The following is a 12,633-nucleotide window of genomic DNA, read 5'->3' as shown; positions in this document are numbered from 1 at the left end:
CGATGGAAATGGATCCATTTGCAAATGACACATGGCGATTTAGGCCCGGTCGGTGCAGTGTGTGGGTTTTTGTCAGTTTTCTTCTGCTTGCCCCCAGTCGCCTTCGCCAGAGGCTCCTTCTGCTTCTTCCCTTTCTTCTTCTTTTCTTTCTTCTCCTTGGGAGGCTGACTTTTGCCAACTCTACCCTGCGAAGATGAAGGATCAGAGGAAGTATCATAAGAGGTAGAAGGCTGGTGGGTAGTTCTAGATTGTTCTGACGGTTGATTCGACTGCTCAGGATTAGTGGCGATTTGGACAACATTAGTTGAAAAGAGCCAAACAGGAAGGCCGATTGTCAATCCTGGAAGCGACAATGTAGCCATATGAGGCGCACCAACATCTCCCCAAGAGGAGAAGGGATTTGGACTTCCGCCAAGGTTACTTCCTTGGTTGGTGGGCTCCATACTTTTCAACTGAAAGATCAACGTGGGAATAACAGGTGATTATGTTCCGCTTTAAAATAAGTTTTATTTACGACGCTTTTAGACACAAACTTGCTTTTTCATGTTTTAAGAGTCGAGAAAAAGCTAAAGATGACTCTAGTCGCCTTCGATGTATTAACGAGCCCGAAGTGACAAATGCTCGGTTGGACCTTTTCAGTTATAGAGTTTGAAAAGGGCCAAAAGAAACTGCTCTGGAGATCTAGGCAGAGGGTGTGCCAAACCTTTCGTGAAACCACAGAATACGTTTTACGGTACGGGTGGTCGATCTTCGTGAATGCTGTGTTCACTGCATCGCGATCAGTAGGGCGGCCGACACGGTTTCCTAAGGATAAAGGATAAAAGCCTATAGGGGTCTCCCAATATACGCGACGGTACGCGGGAGCTCAAATCCGTGTTAGTGCCACCGACTCTCAGGAGGAATCACCCACCTTCGTAGAGATCGACAGTCACTATGTTTAACGACGCCGGAACACGTCTCTACCTAGACCTCTAGATGTTTGCGTTAAATTCCAAAGCGTTGTTATGTAAATTGAGTTTATTTTAATGTTGATCTTTCTTAACAGTTTGCCTTTCAGGTTCGCCACGAGATGTATATATACAACTTCCTATATGCAATCTAAGAATGAGAAGCAAAATATTTTCAATCTTTCAACTTTGAAAACCTTAATCTACTTGAGGAAAGAGCAAGACACAACTTTTTCCACAGATCAAAGAACACACACTAAAATGCACATTTTCCTAAATCGTCAAGCATACAGTCAAATGCAAAATGCACAATGCATGTATTTCTTTTCGTTATCCTTAATGTTGATGCTTAACAAAAGGAAACTGTTGTATGATTTTTGAATCAACTTTCAAGTAGAAATAAACAAGCTTGTCCACAATCAAAAGAACACCTTATGAAAGACTTGTTTTAAATACAGGAAAAGTATAGATTCAAACCATAAAGTGAGAAGCAAACCAATCCCAAAACAGCTATGAACAGCAATAACACTAACTCATAAGATCGCAATCTAAGAGGCCACAGCTACTAGGTTCGCTTTTCACAATGGGAAATTGTAACTGAAACAAGAAATACTGAAAGAACGTTTACAATTTCATCACACAACTGAGGCGGAATAATGTCAAGGAGAAGTGGTCTACAGCAAATACAATAACCAGCAAGCAATCAGCCAAAAAACAAGTGCAAACAGGGCCAAGACACAAAGGAAGAGCTGAGCTAGACTAAGGCCAACTGGACCAGCGCAGGCACTGGTCTGCCAGTTTCACTCTCAGCGCAGTTCCCGAAGGGAGCACCTGCGCTGTAATGCAGACTGCCTGTGGACAGCCTGCACTGACTTACGAGAGTTACGTCTGCTAAGAATTCCGGGTCATAAAAAGCTCAAAAATGTACTGTTTTGACTGAAATAAAATGCTATGGGTTAAGTACAGGCTAAGGGATGATCAAGAGGATAAAGATCTATCACAAAGAGTAAGGATTCATCTGTAGATTAGCTCTTTAAATCTTGAATTTGCTCAGCAAAGGAGCAAGAGTAGCAAAAACCCTCTACTTCGCTTTTGATAGAGTCAAAAGCTTTTCGATTCGGTACTCCTTTCTTCAAGAAATGAATAGCAAAATACTACAACAACAAGATACTAGGATCTCCCCAGCGGAGTCGCCAGTTTGTTGTGGGGAAAAGTATCCGATGCGGATGACACTAACCCTTTCTAAAGGTGACAGACTTTAGCAACAACTGAATGACAAAGTTTTCATGTTCATCTTTATGAAAGCACAGAGAGAATAGAAAAAGGATCAACCAACCTGGTGTCTTGCGCTTAGTCGATCCTTGTCCTTCTCGCTTTGTATCCCGTTCCCAGCTCTTTACTCTCCAAGCCGATCCAACTACACACAGAATCTGCACAACAAAAGGGAGCAAACTACGAGATACAAGCAATCATAATTGAAGCATGGATTAGGTTGCATCAAATATACATGTAAACACAAAAGCATCTATGTAAAACAAGTATATAGAAGAACATGCAAACTTTATTGATAGAAAGTAACAGGGTTCCAGAGGAAGTTACAACCAATGATGTTGGCCCCAATCCAGCAGCACCTCCTCGGCAGCAAGAACTCTCTTCTTCACCTCTAGTAAAACAATCACCCAATAATCCTGGCAGTATACCAACAGCACCTCCTTGCTTATACCAAAATTCCAGCCTCTATAGACCTCATAGAAGAGCTCTATATATAGGAGAGAAGAGAAAAGGATGAGTCAGCTTGAGACTGACATGAAGCTGCCTTGTGTCCTCTCCATCTCCAGTTAATCTTCAGTTCCTGTGTCCACTTGGAGATCCTTGCTTACACATGGTGATCAAGTACCTCTTACTCATCACAGGGCGAATCTCATGACCCAAGTGTCAGTTTGGAAGCTTCCTGGGCAATTGACACCTTGCAGGAGGACTGTGCCACTTGGCCAATCTCGCCCAGCGCAGGTAGCCTTCATTGTTTTTGACTTCCAGCGCAGGTACAGAGTGGGACAGTTGCAATACAGCGCAGAAGCTCAGTTAAGCAGCTGACATGATCCAAAATAAGCCTGTTCTGAAGTGTTTTCAGGTGGAGAACTGATTGGAAGTGCTGTCGATTGATGACCTTGTTCTTTTAGGGGTAAGAACAACATGTTTAGGGACTGAGGATCCCTGTAATTATCGACATTTCCTGCTCCTTGACGCGAGGCACAAAAATGTCTATAACACTAAGTAGGATTCTAGCTCCAATTCAGTGTGGTAAATGTTGGATGTAATGATATGACATCATTATTGAGTAGGCAAAGCGGAAAAAATAAGGAAACTTTACCTCTCGGACCTCGAACCTCATTATTGAGCAAGAAAAAGGGAAAAACAAGGAAAATTCACCACTCCCAAAATGGCAATCATGGAGGGAAATCATGGAAGTGAAAACAAAATGTTAGAAATATTTTTCTTGATAGCCTTCTTGTACTTATTGGAAAAGTGAAATTTTTGTAGGTATGACATCCATTTGATATGTCCACTGTCCTGCAACTTGGATTGAGTGATAAGACACAAATCATGGAACAGCCTTCATTTGTGGAATCTTACAAGACCATATCACATTTACTATCTAAATATGGGACAAGATAGCATTCTGGGCTACAAAAAGATGGAACAGAGTACACTCAATCTAAACAGTGTGAATTGAATCCATAAGAGGATACATTTCCTTTTGTTTGAGTTCTTATAAGACCGCGGGATAATTACAACTACCCATAAATCTAGGTTATATTACATATGAATGGTTTAAGAATGGAACATAAAAAAACAATGCAAATCGCTAAGTTCTGGTTAGATAGGTTACGAAATCCATAACCCCTCTTTTCAAGTCTTAGGGGGGGCAGTTTCTTTAATGTCTACGAAAGATACAATCCAATTGGAATATGTTGTCCTATTCATAATACATGAAGCAGTTCCCCTCCAAAATAAATAAATAATAGTTTTCCTAAGGGAAATTACTTCCTTATCTCGTAACCCAATATTTTGAGGCTTCCTTGTGAGGAGGCTTTCACAAAGAGCTGAGAGGAACTTCGATATAAAAAGAAGGCAATAGGTCTACAAACAGGCAGAGGTGGCAATGGCACCTCTCTATTTATGTACTAAATAATTTCTAGGATTATAGGCTAGGCTCCATCTTCTCATCAGTCTGTTATCTGCTATTTCCATGAAGATGTTTTTCTTGTGGAGTTCAAGCCAATTTCACCAAGTCCACCTCATCGAGGCATAAATCTTGATCTATAGGAGATGTTATTCCCATGAAGATGTTTTTCTTGTGGAGTTCAATCCAATTTCACCAAGTCCACCTCATCGGGGCATAAATCTTGATCTATAGATCTCCTTCCCACAACAATCTCAAGCACCATAATAACAAAGTGGTAAGGTTGCAGAAAATGCATGCTTCCATTGGGAAGGTGGCGCTCAATTTTTGATCTGTCGCTAGAGTTTATCAAAGAAGGTGGAACAACCTTGTAGCTAGAGGAGGTACATAATAATGTCGATGAAATCTGAAGATATATTATATTGACATTATAAAGCACAAGTGTCAATATATTGGACATTTATATTGACGTAGCTATAGTGTCATTTACCTATTATAAGGTGGAAAACCAGACTGTCACCCAAATACAAACACCCCTCTGAACCATTTTCCTGATTTCATTATGTTGGCCCTGAAATCGATCATGAAGAGAACCATGAATGAGATCTTGAAACTATCAGTTTGTTTATAAAATGCAGGAGGTGACAAAGCCAACAAGCAGTTTATTTATAGAATGGAGGAGACAAAGCCCACAAGAAATGCTGAGGGAAGATTATTTAGCTATTACTAAAAGTAGTTAAAAGATAATATATTCTAGAGAAGACAAAGCCAAGAAGTAATGCTGAGGGAAGAATATTTAGGTGTTGATGAAGGTAGAGAAAAGATGATGTATTCTAAATTTATATTAGGTTATGTGTAGACACAAACCTGAGGGCATGGAAGTTGTAAGTTCATGTTACCTAAGAATAATATATCAACCAAAAAAATGGATCTCTGGGAAAGTGGTATGTGTGTTGTGTTGGATTGAGGTTAACTCAAACCTCGAACCTCATTATTGAGCAGGAGAAAAGGAAAAACAAGGAACTGAAATTGGAATGGTTGATGATTATACTATGTTCATGTTCTTGCTGAGTCAATAATGCCTCCAATGCTTAATCACATTCATAATGGCATACAAATCTTTATCTTAGGTTGGGTGGTTAACAAGTGCACTTGTGAAAGTTTCTAAGTGATAGGCAATTGGCCTACCCTACTACAACAATGTTGCTCCCATGGCATAGCCTGAGGCATCAACTTCAATCTGGAAAGAAAGCCTCAAATTGGGAAATCCCAACATTGGTGCATTACAGACCTTCACCTTCAAAGCCTCAAGTGCCTTCTCATGCTCCCTCACCCACGGGAAAGCCTTGTTCACCTAGTTAGCCCATGCAATGGTGTTTCTATCTCAAAAAACCCTGCTATAAAGCTACGAACTTTCCTAAACTATGATGGTCTCTGCGTCGGGGTCCTAGTGATGAGAAGGAATGAGATTTCTTCCACCCACTGCACACCTAAAAATACCCCATGCGAACCACCGACTGAGCTCGGTCATGCATGCTCATACTAGGGTCCACGTCACTAGAGCTCATTTTGTCCACCATCACCCTTCAGTCATACGGTGGCTACCCATTTCAACATGTGAAAAACACAAGCTATAGTAATAATAACTGTTGATAGGCCTCTATCTACTCGTGGAATGGGACTTTTCCGGGTACAGGCGATTCTAGCTATGAGTGTGTGTCTGCATCCCGTGTATCCCAGCCCTTGCACCTACCTATATCCATCCTATTTTTTCTTTGATCACACAGAGAAATTTAATCAACAACCCAGAAAGAAATCTATAAATTGAAACGTTTATTTTGTGCTTTTCTTTTGTAAAAGGGTTACTCTTTGTACACACGTCTATTCTGGGAAGACAATGTTATGAGTCACTACTTGCTCAAATGTAAAATCCATGTTAAATGTCTACTCTTTGTCGATATGTCTGGACATCTGGCATAGAAGACAGGATACTCTTTGTAAAGGTGTTTGGCATAGAATACAGGCACGTCTGGATGTCTAGCAAAGAAGACAAACTACTCTTTGTAAAGTTGTTTGTCATAGAAGATAGGCATTGGGTGTCATTGAGCCATGCATAAGGGTTTGGCATAGAAGACATAAATAGTGTCCTCCATCACAGCGAGGTGAACCAATTGATAGAGCTATTCCCCCACCATTCATGTCTAAGAGCAGCACCCATCCATATTGTCACTCCTCCCTCTCCCCTTTGTATTGCAGGGAGGCCTGAGCGGATAACAGGGAAGGGATTCGACCCCTACACTTTCGCGATGGAAAATAGGCGAATTATTAGCACGGAGGGAAATTTTCTGCATGTCTTTGTTGTTGATGGTCGGGACCTCAAACAGCCACATAGATGCAAAGCGGATGAAGAAATCGGTTAACTCATTGCAAGGTAATTTGTGGGCACAAGCTGTCCCACCGGATTTTGCCAACGAGGGAAGCATTGCAGAGATTTTCGATCACATTCTAGAGAAGGAATTTGAAGAAAAAGAGCAGAGACTACATAGAGTACTCAAATTAAAATAGACCGAGATACTTGGCATTAGTTGGCTCATTGAGAACAGAGACTTTCAAATGCATTGTAATCTGGTTCCTTGTGTGCAAGTTACTTCTCTAAAATTGTTTCATTTACATAGCAAGAAACGGATTGGAAAAAGTTCAAGTCACCTATTGTCCATCGAGTTAGCGGTTAGGCATCCATCGAATAAATAGTTTATCTATCTATAGTCCAGTTCTTATCTTATCTATTTGGCTATCGAGAGATAAAATTCTTTGTACAAGTATGAGGTTGATCATAAACAAACTTCCGCAAAGGTTACAACAGTTTTCAGACTAACGCAGCAAGATTATCACATCAGTCAGCCCAGATTTGTAAGGATACAGCAAAGATACAATGAGCCATTTACACATAAAAATTGAGGTAGCCAGCCAAGGTAAGAAAATTTGAATATGTAGTTTCTAACCTATTAGATATCAGATTATGACAAAGAATTGTACCGTTTTATTCAGCCATACAACTACAAAACATCATGACCAGCAACCAAACAAAATGCTTCAGAGTTCCATCAGGATAGTATCAGCTTTTGCAAAACTCCAATGAAGCCTGAATGGTAGCAGACTGCCATATAGGAGCCGTGGAAGAAATGTGTCAAACAGAACAGGAAAATAGGCCTCGTGTATCAGACTCAATCCGCTTGTCTACAGATAAAAAGGTATATCAAGCTCTTGACAACAAAGCAGCAGCTTGCATGCATTGACAACAGATCAACAACATGCATTGACAGCAGACTAGTAGCCTACATGGATTGACAACAGATCAGTAGCATTTACAACAGATTAGCAGCCAACAGATTAGCAGCCTACATGTAGATGGTCTCATAACATTTAGTTTCAACCTAGCATTACTCCATTATGCCATAAATTTTCAAAAAAAAATCAAAAAAATTTTCAAAAAAAAATCAAAAAATCTCATGTTAAGCCAAATTTTCCTGGTCGTCGACCTCAGGAAGAGGCCAAATAAGAACTCAAAACATTTGATTGGTTAACATAAAACAGTCATAGTGTTTAATAGGCTGAGAAGAAAGCGATGAAAAAGCGAGAAACGCATGTATGACAAAAGTTTGGTTAAATTGAATTTAAACCTCAGTTTTTTTAATAACCGCACAATTTCCAAAGCACTCTGATTTCAAGAGTCCTTGCTCGACCCTTTGGGCAGGGACTAATAACGTTATTCTTAGGGATTTTTTCCCACATGTAATTATATTTTTTTTATATATTTAACTGATATCTCAATCTCCGTAAGAAGTAGACACTTCAACATTGTAACCAAATTTCTATCTTTTCCATGGAAATATTGTAAAGGTAAATAATCTCTTTATCTTGAATAGGTCAAGTAATGTTTGGATAACCTTTGTTTCATTAAAATTTCTTTTAAGTAGCTATATCTATACCTACTATTAGGAAGTTTTAAATGGGTTGGTGAGGATTTTTTCCCTTATTTTATATTAAAGGACTATAAAATGAATTAATTTATTGAATATTGCTTAAAAAAAATAGATTAATTTATTGTATAATTGTTATAAAATTAATTAATTTATTGCAAATTATTTTTTAAATTAAATGAATTAATAACTTAGTTTTATATTTCCACATGTGAGGTCCATTCCAACCACTACCACTATATTTTTGGGTTCACTGGGTGTCCTCCTCTCTGTAGACCAAGTTACAACAGGGAGATTCAACCTTGGATCTCTTAGTTTACACAATTTCATATCACTTCAATCACCCATTAAGCCGCCCTTGACTTATTATATAATATATTATAAACATTTTAAATTTAAATTTAAATTTATGTAAAAAAACAAAAATTATTAAATATATTTTTTGATATCATTTATAATTTTATTTATTTTCTTAATAAAAAATTTAAATAATATAAAAGAATACATTTTCATTAATTTTGTAAAAGCTTTTACAAATTTTATTTTACAATGGAAGAGTGAATAATGTGAAGATTTCGGGCAAGATAAATGTGTTAAAATATATATAGCTCTTAATAATAAACTTAAACACATCTCATGATACAAATAAGCTCGGTGATATTGTTGTTATTGTTTCTATTTCCTTGCTACTAATTTAATTGAAAACACATTTCATCATGTTTGCATCAAGACAATCGAGATTCTGCAAAGTTCTTTCTTATCCCTTAGCAAAATCTTTGTTAACATATTAGCTAGATTGTCTTCTATATCTATTTTTCCAACATTTGTAAGCCATTATCTATCACTTTTTGAATCCAATGACATGTGACATCAATGTGCTTTGTATTAGAATGGAAGGTGGTATTTCTCGCAAGACATATTTGACTTTGGATATCACAATTCAATATATTTTTCTTCTTATAAACCTAGTTTCTCTGAGAACTTCTTCATCCGAGGCATTTCCTTGCATGCATCGGCTACTACAATATATTCAACATCAACGTAGAAAGAGCCACAATATTTTACAATCAAGATACGAATGAGACTGCAACCCCAACAAAAGGATAAATGTACCATGTTGAAAGTTTTCTAGAATTTGCATGACCTGCCATGTCAACATTTTTAAATACTTCCAACAAGGTATTACTATGTCAAAAGCATAAATAATAATCAATTGAGCCTTTAATGTATCTTAAAATCCATTTGACTGCATTCCAATGTTCATTGTTTGGGTTTTGCAAGAAACCTACTTATCACTTGTACAAAATGCAATGTAAAGGTGAGTGCATACCATTTCTGACATGTTTCTTTCTATTGTTGAAACATATATAATCTTGGACATTACCTTTTTTGCTTCAATACTAGTGTGGCATTATTTAGTTGTTAATTTCATATGCGAAGAAAATGGTCTAAGTACAATTTTTGCACTAGCCATATTAAATTGTTCCAATACTTTTCCTAGGTACTATTGTTATGACATCCAAATTTTTTTCTTTAACATATCACAAATAATTTACATCTCCAAAATATACCTTGATGGTTGTAAATTATTCATTGCAAAGGAATTTTTTAGTTATTATTTTAACATGTTAATCATTAACTTGTATTTTCCATGTTATCAACATATAATAATAAGACAATGAAATTACCATTTTCATCGCTTTTAACGTATAAGAAATTATTTCCATTTAGCATTTTAAAATCATGATCAATCATGAAAGAGTCAAATTTCTTATACCATTGATGAGGGGCTTGCTTTAGCCCATATATACTTTTATTCAACCTAAAAACTAAATTTTATTCACCTTTTTCAAGGAATCCTTCTCGATACTCTATACATATTTCATCTTCCAAGTCTCCTTTTAACAACACTATCTTGACATCTAATTGCTGCAATTCTAAATCTACAGCAGCTACAAGACCAAATATTATTTGTGTTGATGATATTTTGACAACTCGAGAGAAAATTTCTATAAAATCTAGACCTTGTTCCCTCCCAAACCCTTTCACCACTAAACTTTCTTTAAATCTTTGTTGATTTTCCTTGCCTATACACATGCTTATTTCTGAAAACTTTTCTTCCTTTTATCCATTCAACCAAATCCCACATCCTATCATCATGTAAGGATTTTAGCTCTTCTTGCACAACCTTTTTCCCTTTGGTACTATTTTATCCTTCACATGCTTCTGGAAAACAAGTAGGTTCACTTTAATTAGTCAATAAAATATATTATGAGGGGGGATACCTTTGAAAAGGACAATGCGTTCTAGTAGACATGTAGATTGATAAATTTTCTAGTTGGGTTTCGCTTGTTGGTTGTTGATTTTACTATTCTTCATGTTCTTCTTTTTTTCGTTCCTCGTTTTTGTTTTGATGCAATGGCTAGTCATTACTTCCATTAGTGCCTTCTTGTAATGGTGCCTAATTTTGTTGTCGTTATTGAATTTCAACAATTTTTATTTCCTCCACACATTTGTTAGTAGTTTTAAATTCTTTTTATTCATTAAAAAGGACATAATTACTTCTAATAACTATCCTTTTTAAAGGAATCCACATTCAGTAACCTAACTCATTATCAACATATACTAATAAAATTCTTTTTAATGGCTTTTCATCTAACTTGGACCTATAGTTTTTAGGAATATGCACATATGCTTTACAGCCAAAATTTCTCAAATGAGTGTAACATAAATCCTTACTAGTCCATACCTTTTTATGAATTCCATCGTCCAATGACATTGTGGGAGAGTGATTTATTAAGTAGTATGCTATATGAATATCGTCTTCCCAGATATATTTAGGAAAACTCCAATTTGAAATAATACTTCTTACCTTCTCCATTATTGCTCGATTCATAAGAAACAAAATTTTATCTACTTGAGCAGCATGGTGGGAGGCTCCAGAACCTAAAATTCAATCACTATCATGACTAGAAGTATAAACGCATGTCTCCTCATAAGAAGCAATGATAAATCCCTCATCATTTGGTGTGATATCGTTAGTTTCTTCATTATTTTTGTTATTGGATGCCTTTGGCTCTCCTTTTTGTATCCTACAATATTTTCTGACATGGTCAAGGTTTCTACAATGATAGCACGTTATTGTTTGACACCTATACTTTGATCACACTTTGACCTACCTTTAGAAAGTGATCATCGTGATTTCTTTCTATTGTGTTTCCTTACATGGTCACTAAGAGTTAATGTCTCCATATTTGACATTTCCCCTCCCATAAATTTCATGTGCTTCTCTTCATTTAAAAAACTATTAGAAACTTCTTGTAGACATGATTTACCTTTTGTTGTTGCATTACTTATAGTGACAACCAAGTTCTACCAACTATCACACATTAAGATCAAGGTGTGTTGAGCTCAAGAATAAGAAGGCTTAGATCTCATCATCAAATACAATCTCTAATGAAGTGAGTCGGTTAAACACCATGTTCAACTCTTTTAAATGTCTAGCTACTAAACTTCTTCATTCATTTTGATGTTAAAAAATGTCTTCATCAAAATATAGTTTCATATAAACCATGAAGTTTTTTCCACAATGACTTGACAATCTTTTCTTTCAAAATATAGAAGTATACCATGTCTACCAAATACTCTCAAGGAGTAGTGATTTTCTTTTAGTTAACTTATTTTAATTTTCATTCATCATTGATAAAAGATTTTTTATTTTTCTTCACTTAACTATGGGAGATCTTCCATTTTTCTATTTTTAACATCTATATAGTAAAGTTTAACTTATTAAACATTTTAATGTGCATTATTAACTTCATTGCACCTATATATAATTAAACCATACAATCTCCAACAAAAAGTATTTTCTACTCCCATTATTAGAAAATAAACCACCATCAATAATAAACTTTATATATCTCGGCGATAAAAATAAAATATAAAAATAACATTAACAAACAAAAACCAAACCTCACAAATTTTATGTTTTCAACATAAAATTTACTGAGAAAAACGAAAAAGAAAAGATCTAACCCATTTTATTTATTAACAAAAATGCAAATCTCAAACTTAAGCTTAATCAATCTTGACAAAGAGTACAGTACAAAATAACATAAACCAATACAATGATACCATACCACGGGCTATCAAAATTTGCATTTATTTTGGAAATTTAATCAATTCATATATATATATATAATTTATAGTAAGTATGTTTATATATATATATAAATTATATATATATATATATATATATATATATAATTTATAGTAAGTATTTTTATATATATATAATTTATAGTAAATATGTTTATTTTAAATAAAGTTTTTAAAAAATTATTTTAATTATCAATAATATTAAGTGGATGGTAGAGGTTTAATCTTTATGGAATATTTTAAAATATTTTTAATAATAATTACAAATCAAAGATTGAGATTTATTTCAAAAATAGTTTTGTCTTTTTTAGCATTTTAATTAAATCAATTAAGTAGAAATAATATCATATTAAATTATTATGGT

Source organism: Pinus tabuliformis, chromosome 7 (genome assembly GCF_031772625.1).
Source record: "Pinus tabuliformis cultivar Carrire ecotype Pingquan chromosome 7, CPIR1, whole genome shotgun sequence".
Classification (NCBI taxonomy): domain Eukaryota; kingdom Viridiplantae; phylum Streptophyta; class Pinopsida; order Pinales; family Pinaceae; genus Pinus; species Pinus tabuliformis.
This window is presented reverse-complemented; position numbering follows the sequence as displayed.